The following is an 11,364-nucleotide window of genomic DNA, read 5'->3' as shown; positions in this document are numbered from 1 at the left end:
TAAACACTGGAAGAAGTAAATATAAACACTGGAAGAAGTAAATATAAACACTGGAAGAAGTAAATATAAACACTGGAAGAAAGAATTAGTGTTTCAAGCAACGCTAGAAGAAAGAAAAACTGTACTGATCCACATTGGGAGAAGTGTTTTGGTCCACACTACAAGGATATAAAACTGTGTTGGGTCGCATTGGAAGAAGGAAAAACTGCTTGGGGCAACACTAGAAGATGAAACCGTGCTGGGCCACGTTAGAAGAAGTAAAAATTTGCATTATTAGAAAATGTGTTTCGGGCCACGTTCAAAGAAGAAGGAACTTGAAGTGTTTCAAGCAACACAAGAAGACGAAAAAACAGTGTTGATTCACATCGGGAAAAGTATTTTGAGCCACCCTAGAAGAAGATAAAACTGCGTTTTGGTCACACATTACAAGAAGATGACACTGTGCTGGGTCGCGTCGGAAGAAGAAGAGAAAATTCGCATTAGAAAACGTGTTTCGGGACACGTTCAAGGAAGAAGGAAATAGTGTTTCAAACAACACTAGAAGAAGGAAAAACTGTGTTGGTTCACATTGAGAGAAGTGTTTTAAGCCACCTTAGAATAAGGTAAGACTACGTTTTTTTCACTCTAGAAGATAAGACTGTGTTGGGTCGCATTGGAAGAATGTAAAACTCTGTCTTGGGTCACACTAGAAGAAGATAAAACTGTTGGGTCGCATTGGAAGAAGGTAAAACTATGTCTTGGGTCACACTAGAAGAAGATAAAACTGTTGGGTCGCATTGGAAGAAGGTAAAACTCTGTCTTGGGTCACACTGGAAGAAGATAAAACTATTGGATTGCATTGGAAGAAGGTAAAACTATGTCTTGGGTCACACTAGAAGAAGATAAAACTGTTGGATCGCATTGGAAGAAGGTAAAACTATGTCTTGGGCCACACTAGAAGAAGATCGGGGGCGGGGTGCATGTGTGGTGTAGCAGTAGTAGGTAGGCCTCCAAAAAATGGCTCGGAGATCCATGATGTTCTTAAGTCAGCCACCTCGTTGGGCAATTTGCCTGTTGTGGCGTTGTATTTGTATTTGTTGTACTTGTAAGATAAAACTGTTGGGTCGCATTGGAAGAAGGTAAAACTCTGTCTTGGGTCACACTAGAAGAAGATAAAACTGTTGGGTCTCATTGGGAAAAGACATTAGAAGAAAAAAATTGTTACGGCCACACCAAAAGAAAGAACGTGTTTCAAGCGACAAAAAAGAAATACAAAGTTTTTCAAGCAACAAAAAAAAATAAATAAAAAATAAGTGCTTCAATCAACACCAGAAGAAAGAAAAAAGTTTTTTGGTAACACTCGAAAGGCAAATAATAGCTGATTAAAGCACTTTGAAGTGAAATTTACCATTTAAAATCGAGGAAAAAATAGAAAAAAATTCGACCTCGATGTGTGGTGAGAGAATGATGCGAGTAGAGAAGTTTTCTCATCTCCGCTCTTTAAGCCGGGTTTTCCTAGGAGCAAGTTTTCTGTATCGCGTGTACCGAATAGGATCCTTTCGTGTCGGCAGAAACGTGTAACTTTATCATGCTTAGTGTTTTTGTTTTCTCTAGTCCGTTTGTTTTTACTAGTTAGTGGTGCATCAGCTGTTCTGACGTCTGCATCCTCCGAAGAGAAGGAAAGTGTAAGAAAACGCCATGTGGAAACAAAGAGAAGATCAACAAAACGCGTGGCGCACGACGCATTTGACTGCTTCGGAAGCAGTCGGTTAATGACGCCCGACGTAAAGCGCTAACGTGAGGCGTATTGTAGGAAAGCGGACACACTGCTTTTTCTATTAGTGAGTGGATGACGTGTCACACTGGGCAGTTCCCGTTACACGTGTCTAAAGAACCTGCTCCTGTGAAAACCCGGCTTTACAGTGATATTTTTAGTGAGCTCACGCATTTCCTCAACAGAAATCGTTCCTGCACCATGTTTATTTCAGGCGTCAGTCGATCAAGCCGCTCCAGCTGAGCGATGCCTTCAGAGCATGCCAGTCGTGGTTTGATGCCTGATAGCCCTCGAGTGTTCTCGGTATGTCACCGATGAACACGCTGCGAAGAAAGATATCGATACGATCAATATCGATGAGAATTCCTTACATTGCGAACATCTGGAAAGACGTCAAGGAAAATATAAAGAAAAGAACGAGTGAATACTCCGAATCTTCTCGGTATCGGTAATCGAATCACTTACGATAGGCAGTATATATATATCTATATATATATGTATGTGTGTGTCTCTGTGCACCCCGCTTACTTACAAGTCAGTCTGATGATAGAAATGCTTAGCGGGAGAACTGATTGATCACTTCCAGAGAATCGCGTTGTTATGGGTCTTGATGGTTCCATTTCCCAGCACGTGGAGAATTTTGTGACCGCGATGGCTCTCAAGTACATTTTTTTTTCTTTATCGTGGAGAGGTTCATACTCTTACAAGAAATCAGAAGCTTAATTAAGTGTTTCATACTCTGCGTCAGTGTTCTTCAGCCGGTGGCCTGTGGAAATTTCCTGCCGATCAGTGAAATATTTCGCCAAATTCTTGAAACAACTGCATGATTAGGAAGCTGCATTATTGAGGAGGCGTGAGAAAGAAACCTTTTCTTCTCTCTATTGAAATTTCAATCGAGGCTGAACCGACGCTGTGAACTAGCTGAGATCATCAAACACAAAGAAAATTTTAATAGAAAGTAAGAAAGGTTGTATTCAACCAAGATATGGTACTCGGCCACACATACGGAAAACCAAGATCAAGATGGTTAAGAAATTAACGCTTTCGAATTCTAATCCCTCATTCAAATTTGAACCTCTTAAGCCGTCACACCCACATCGACACGTCACAATGACGAGTTCGATTCTTTCGTGTTTTCAGCCAAATGTGAGGCATCAGTAGATCACGGTCTCCAGAGGAGGTCTTTCGGCTCTTTGGTTGCTACCATCTGCACCGATGATATCCACTGCATTAGTGCTGGCGGAATGTCTCGCTGGTTAAAGGCCCACTTCACCACACAACAACTCCGGCCATATCGCTATGTGCAATTTACTGCTTTAGGTTTGGGTTACTCATGGGTTGGAAATGAAAGTGCCATCTATCGGTGATCACTGAAGCTCGTTATGGAGGATATTCTTCCCGGGATCGAAACTGGAACCTAACAGCAACCTTCACGGTGGTACACGAGTATCATTCCACTACGTCACTCTGGCGTTATTTTTAATAAGACCTAATTTTTAAAAGCCTGGGAACACGGCATAAGGGGGCCATTCAAGTATTACGTAAGCAGATTTTCAGCCATTTTTGACCCCTCCCCCCCTTGTCATCAAAAGTCAGCAAATCCGAAACCTCTCCCACCCCCCTCGATGCTGAGAATGACCCCTAACAGAACGAAAAGTATGAATACGAATGGAAGTTGTTGCAGCGCTTTATATCCAAAACAAAACCACTGAAGCCACGTGTATAATATTTCTTAAACAAAGAAACAACGAATGCTCAACACTACTACCACTACTTTTCTTTCATTCTTTTAAGCCGAGCACAACTCCGGTCTATCACCGGGGCAATTTACTACCGATTCAGTTGTGCCGGAAGTGTGAGTATGTGTACCTAACAGTCTGAGTGTGCACACAGTGTTGTGTGTGTTTTTAGTGGTGCCATCTGTATTGCAAATTCTGAATGAAGTGTGATGTTTGAATATTTGTACTGTTCTAGGCCTGTCGCTCTCTGTGGCGAGACTTTTACGGGGAGATCGGCTCGCAGTTGAAGAACCACAGAAAACTATCACTGTTTGACCGTACTCGCACCTCGTGCACAGTCTTCTGCGGATTTTCTAACGAATCAGTACATGCCAGAACGCGTGCGTGTAAATGCGTGTCTGCATACATATTCATGTGTTTTTCAACTACTAAAATAATGAATTCGTAAACCTTAATTCTTGTACTGGGATGAACCAATAACTAATTACAAATTTACATTGCGGTACTGTATTTCTTTACAGTGAATTTGCAATTTTTCAAATGAAAACCTAATGCTCTAGTATCGCAATCCTAAGCCGACATTGCAGCTTTTACAACCCATGCAATTTATATATTCAATTTTTGCTGAAATCAATATTTCTAGACACAATTCAGAACAGAGTGGAGCCTCGGTTAACGAGCAAACGCATAACGAGCAAAATAAGTTTGAATAAAGTTTGAGCGATGGTTCGCATTACGAGTAAAAAATTTTGCGTTTTTTTAATATTTATTTTCACGTTACCACAACGAAGCTGATGGTATTTTGCTTTCGCCCACACACGTGTTATGTAATTTTAACACACGTGCGAGTGTGAATATTTACGATACGAAACTAGATGTAACATAGCAGCGATGCGTATGTGCCCTGAAGTTGTTGTTTTTTTTTTAATTCTGCTTGGAAAACAACTGTGGGTTGATTGCATTATTGAACGTGATTTTAAGGGGGCTAGCTCATGAACAAGAGCCACTACTTGTGGAAGAGATTTTATGCTTGGGAAAGACCATGTGCCGGAGGTGTATGAGGATGGCATTCAAGAACTAGTGGTGAAAAATGTCTATAAGTTGACGGTGGATGAAGTGATGGATCTCTTTTGCACGCACCAGCAAGTGTTTATGGACGGTATCTCATCTGAAGAAGAGAGAAATAAGGAGATGTCCCCCACATAAAATGAGATTAGAGAGATGTGTAGAATGTGGGAATCTCTGTGCAAAACTCTGTAGAAAAGAAAAACCCAAATAAAGCTGGTAGCAATGTGCAATCTCTCCAACGAACACTGCAATTTACACATTTCCCAGGAAATCCAAAAAAAAGAGGCAAAAGCAAGTGTCATTGGATAAGGCTCTTTTTGAAAGTGATGCAAAAAGAAAATAAGTTTGCAAACAACAGCGAGTCTGTAAATCGTCCTAAACGATAGTCCTCTTCTCTCTTTCTCTCTCGTCGTTTAGAGTGAGTTAATTTGTAATTAATTATCGTATTTTTGTACGTTTATTTATGGCGTTGTTTATATTACTCATATTTTATTTCATTATCTATAATTATTAATGTGTTCAATTTTTTGATTGAATGCCGTTTTTTTTTTGTTAGTCACTTTCATGTGGATGATTGATTGTGGAACGAATTATTCGAGTTTCCATTATTTCTTACGGGAAAGTTTAATTCGTATAACGGGCTATTCGGATAACGAGTACGTTGACGGAACGAATTAAGCTCGTTAACCGAAGTTCCACTGTAATATGAAAACAAATATAATCAATTTAAATGAAATGGTATTTACAGATCCCAATTTTATGTTTATACACATACACACATATGTTGTTTTTTTCTCTTTCTTTTCCACCTTGCTATAACACCGCGAGGTTTTTTCTTGCACGTTATGTTTTATGTACATATACCTTAATTAAAATTAGGTATATGTGCAAAAAGCATGTACATATACCTATGGTGAGCTGTTGCCGAGGAAGAAAATCATATAATAAAAATAATATAGGTCTGCTGGAAGGACCACAGTTCCTCGGGGCAACGTAATGCATGCAATCTATGTGTGTGTGTTTTGTGTCATTGTCTTTGTGTAACATACATTATGTTCATATTTGTGTATTATATTATGTATTTGTATATCATATAGCTGTATCTTGAAATTTGCTGTTTCTTCGCCATGATTAAAAATTAGTAATATTTATTATTATTTTAATAAGTTAATACACTTTAAGTTTGCCACAAAATTATTTTGTATTGAACTTTAAAGCATAGTAACCGGTATTATGACTCATGAAATTTACACGATGTGTAGTATGAAAATAAAAAAAGTATGTGGTATCGTACCATATATTATTAATTTTAATGCCGCACACTGGTTTGAAACGAACAGCAAATTCTACTTGAAGAACTATAACGAATATTTTGCTTTTATTTGATAGGTGGCAGCAGCGCATTTTTTTTTTTTTGCTCCTGTTTCAAAAAAAGTCTTTGTAAAAACATAGTATTCGTTATTACGACGCGTGTGATATCACATGACACACCGTTCATTTTGATGCTGCGATATCTATTAGAAATCAGCAATCTATCTTACTTGAAAGAATCATAAGGAATAGTTTTGTTTTTATTCGATAGGTGGCAGCAGGGGTCTCAAATCACCGGTTTTTTGCGTGATAAAATGAATCGCTAAATGTAAAAAAGGGTCATGCCACATTTTCTCAAGTTTTCACGAGAGTCAAAAAACGTATATCTTCTCCAACAATTTTGTTTTAGTAAAAAAATTTAATTGCATTGTCCGTGGAATGCATTTAATGAAGCCCTGAGAAAGGATTTTAAATTTTTATTACGTAAGAATAGCCACGAGAGAGTAAAATCTGATACGGACATGACCCCTTTTTACAATTAAACATTTTAGAGCCCCAATTCTGTAATGAAGAGTCTGAGGAAAACACATAAATAAACAAATGTACGCAATGAAACAAACTTTATTTGGGCTTTTTATACTTTACAAACTTTCTATTAGACAGGAATCTAAAGTACACTCCTCTTCCGGTTGCCTCTAATGAGTTAATGGTTGGTGCACTAAAAATCTGGTCCTCCCAAAAATTGTTATACTCCATTGGGATGTATTTTTTATTTTATTCAAGTCATCCCTTTTACTTTGGTTATTGGAAGTTTTGTCGATGAATAAGCTTTGCTTTGGAGTATTATTAGTGGTACACCAAGTTTTATTAGTGGGAAGATTCGTGAGCCAATACCATTAACGTATTACGTACAGTAAACTTTGATGCATTCTGGTTGATCAAATCCACATATTGGTCCACTGTGCACAATCTCACATTCTTCTTGGTAAGTATTTGTATCAGGACGAAATCCCTATCACTGTAAAAAAGAATGCCCTCTGATGGGGAAATGAAATTTAATTTCCTCAAAACGTTCAGACTCTACTAAGAACATCAAAAACCTCATCAATGTGTCATTATTCTGCCCTCCACAGTTGTCCATAAAAAGTTACAAGATCTTTCCATCTTCAGCTCCATCAATATATTTTTTTCAAAAAGAACTTAGCTTTATTAGGCCCTTTGCCTGAATTTGTTTCGTCATAAACGAAGCATTTCATTTTACCATCTCTTAGGTTATGAATACCGAACGTATTAACACTCATCTGCCTAAAATAGTAGATATCTTGCACTGGAATCCGAGGTAAGGATACAGTAGCCAGATAGTCAATACACAGACAGAAAATATCGCTGTTTTCTTGGCAAAGCTCTTTAGCTTCTATGATTGCATCATAAAATTTTTTTGCTCCTTTTCTGTACTAATAATTACAATGTAATTACATAATAACAACTACTACGTTTTAAACGAAAAACAACAAATAACAAAAAGAACAATGTAAACGAAAAAAACCTTATGAAGGTAACTCAACGGGAAACTCTGCTGCCATCTGTTAGCGGTCTTGAGAACTAAATGTAAAAAGGGGTCATGGCCTGGACCTCACACTTTTTTTACTTTTAACATCCGTTTTTCCTCAGCATCTAGAGGCGAGACTCGACCCATTTTACCATAAAACGATGCGTTGGCGTCTCTATTACATGAATCCATCAAAACATAAAAATTGAAAAAATGTGACATGACCCCTTTTTACATTTAGCGATTCAAATATAATAACGTGGAATTGTTTAGGAAATTTTCACCCCAATTATTTTTTTTCCCGCAGGTTTGCAAATTATTTCTCCCGTTTATGGCGGACCGCGGAATCGTTCACTTATTCTTCCCGGTCCCCAAGTGGAAAAAGGTTTGCGAACACTGCTCTATACATACAGTCTAACCTCGTTAGTGCGTCACCCGGTTAACACGTCACTCCGCATACCAGGTCATTTTTTTGAAGTCCCAATTGTTCTCAGGCAGGAATTGGCACAGCTATGGCTTATTCCGCTTAAAGAGTCTCACTCCACTTGATAAGTCATATTTTTGCTCCCCCAAGAGTGACTCATTAACGAGGTTTGACTGTATATACGTGATTGGTTCCCACCCCTTCTTATACTCTAAATATCCACAGGAAATACGTTAGAGGACTAACCCAAAGAATGCGCGGAAGCGTACAACTCTAAAATTGTGCTAGAAGCTAAGTTGTGCGCAACTCCTCTCAATGCGTTAGAAATTTTCGGATCCCTTAACATATGTAGAAATCTTGCGGATCCCAAGAAATACACATTAGGATGCTAATGGATTCCCATACATGCGTTGAAGGCTAGCGGTTCTCCAAAAATAAATACGTAGGATGCTTACTCCTAGAAATGCATAGAGGGTCGTGTGAGTAATAGAAATGTGTAGGAAAATTGTGGATACAGAGAAATATACTTCGAAAACTTGCGGTTCTCCGTATGCGGGAAATTCATCGCCACGCAATTCACCGACATGACAATTTGCTGCTAGGTGAATTCATCGACAAAGTAACATAGTGAGTACGGTAAGTGAGCAAGAAGGTAAGCAAATGAGAGATTCATGAGTGAGCAAATAAGTGAGTGAAAGGGCAAATTAGAAGTGAGTGAGGAGTTAGCAAGGGAGGGAATGGATGAACAAATGAATGAGCAGGTGATTAAATGAGTGAGTTAGAGAGTTGGTATAAGCGAGCGAGTGAGTGTATCCCTTTTACAGTTCATTCCCGTATTCATTCCGTAACTCACTCATTCGTTCACTTGCTTTGTCGTTCACCACTGCTGACGAACTGTTGCAGTGAATTTTGGGTAAGGGGTCATTCAAGTATTACGTCAGCATCGAGGGGGGTTTCGGATTTGCTGAGTTTTGATGACAAGGGGGAGGGGGGGGGGGTTTGAAGGTTGCCTACGTCATCAACTACCCCTTTTTGAAGATATGAAATATTATAAGCTGCTGATGGGGGGGGGGGGTCAAAAATGGCTGAAAATCTGTTTACGTAATACTTGCGTGGCCCCTAAATCCTTGCAATTCTATAAATAATGCGTAGGATGTACACTTATCCTCTAGAAATGCGCAAAAGTGGTGAAGACCCTAAGAGAATGCGTGTAAGGCCTGCTCACACCTATGGTCTTCACTTGGTAAGGCTGATATTGCTAGGGCTCCAGCTAGAGACTTTTCATGAATGACTTTTTTTTTTCAAAATTTCGGACACGTAAAAAATTCTTGTTGATTGTTATTTTACGGGAATGTCCTAAATTCGTAAATCGCTTAAATATTCATAGAAATTAAAAGAATTTGTATATTTTTTAATACAATTAAGCAAAAAAGTTATTTTCACAAAGGGGGATTTTTTAGTGATATAGGGGAAAAAATAATTTAATTTTTGTTGATAGACGGAACGGCAAGAAAATTCGGCAAGAGTGATGGGACCTGAATCTTTCTTCAATCTCTTCTGCGTCCGAAATGTTCGCAAGCTAAGATCGTTCAGTCAGCTATTCATGACTGAGGTAAGACAACTTCAGCAATAGTGCTTTGTCCACCATTCTCAACATCACAATGAAAACCTTATGTAGCGGCCAGTAACGGGGTAATACTGAAATGAGTTGTTAATCGTACACCCTGCATTTTATAGGACTCTGATTTTCATATTAACAGTGATTCGCTTTCGCATAGCACCCTCTATCGACAAAAATTTATTTGAACTAATGTTTTTTTTCCCCGAACCAAAATATCCTACTTCGTGAGAATAACTTTTCCGCAGAAACTGCATTCAAATGTACAAATGCCTTCCATTTCCATGAATTTTTAAATGATTTATGAATTTATGGGACACCTGGTATTTACACCTAAACATGTCACGGGCAAAAGTTCGTTGACAGCCGAATTACAATCATTGTTAAACGTAGTATAGTTTATTTAAATTATTCTTATAATGTGTCTTATTGGTTCAAACTATATTCGAATTGAGATAAACCATTGTGTGGTTCATGTGGCGTCTAGACTGATTGGTCAACGTGAAACGGGCTCAGAAACCAAGGTCGAATAGAAGCCCAAGAAATTATTATTACGCATATCCTAGATTTTATACACAGGAATTAGCTCTCATTGTGAGTGCCGAAAGTTTTTCGTCTCCTAGTCCTTGAAGTGAGCTCCCAGTGCAGTGGTAAGACGCTCGTCTTACACCATGAAGGTTACGGGTAGGGTTCACGGGTTCGATTCTTAGGTGAAGTATAAGGGTAGAGAGAGAGAGAAAGTAATCCCCTATTTTTTTCCTCCCGCTGACCTTGTGTCACGTGACTGTCGTCTTCTTCTGTGCCGGCACATTTCCTTCTACGGTAATTCCCTATGTACAGGACGAGCGGGTTGAAAGTAGTTCGAAATCACATTGTAAAAATTGTAACTGCGTGCTGCGATTGCGGCCGTTCCGAAACACAAGTCAAAATAAGATTCTTGACGTTTCATAGGTGTCTATTTTTGTTTTTGTATAAATATAAGGTGGTAAAGCTCGCGATTGTGTGTAAAGAAAGTTCACCAAAGCTCGTGTTTTCTAGCGTGATAAGACTTCAGATCTTGCATATTTTTCAATAATATTCGTCTTAACATACGAGGCTATTAGCAATTAGTCAAATAACTGCTTATTTTTGAAGTTACATCTGAAATTAGTTACAATTTAGTTCTTTTATTTGAATGCTGTCCGAGTATGTTTCGTGTTTCCCTTGGCGACCGAATTTTTCGCCAAATGAGATTCGTATTTCGATGACTGAAAACAGTCATCGCCGTTTAACCGCTTCGCTCACAAGCGATTGGCGAGAAATTTGATGATCTATCTCTGCTTGACGAATCGCCAATAAATACGATACAAGTTTTGATAACCTTGATCTAATGTAATGACATGTTAGGAAAAGGAAGGGAAAAAAAGTAGAAAAGTGAGGAAAAAAAAACAGATGAGAAAGGGGAAAACAGTATTTACTATACTCTCCCTCTTTATCAGTAATACTGTACTTACAGATAAGAGATAGTAGGTATGAAGTATATCTCTTTTCACCCTCACCTACCTCTTTTCTCCCCTCTCTTATGTATATGTATATAGTAAAACCTATTTAACCTTAGAATAGTTAAAATTTAAAAGTTTAAAAGTTTTTCCTCCTCATCAAGGAGATGAAAAAACTACGTAGTGGTTAAATTTTTCATTGCAAAAACAGCAAGAGTAAATGAAGATTCCTAGAATGGCGGTAATTCAGTTCGTATGATATATTATTACACATTTCTCTGCATCGTGTTATTCGTTTTATTTTTCAGGATCATGTTATACATTATATATTTTTTGTGTTTACATTATATATGTGTGTGTGCGTGTGTGTATATTTTGTATTTATGTATTCATAAAGAGCTTATATAATTTTCACAGAATTTTG

The sequence above is a fragment of the Pholcus phalangioides genome, unplaced genomic scaffold, assembly GCF_987345545.1.
Source record: "Pholcus phalangioides strain wild (caught in Gottingen) unplaced genomic scaffold, Ppha-v1.0 ptg000022l_1, whole genome shotgun sequence".
NCBI lineage: Eukaryota > Metazoa > Arthropoda > Arachnida > Araneae > Pholcidae > Pholcus > Pholcus phalangioides.
The sequence above is the reverse complement of the archived record's forward strand: the minus strand, read 5'-3'. Positions refer to the sequence as shown.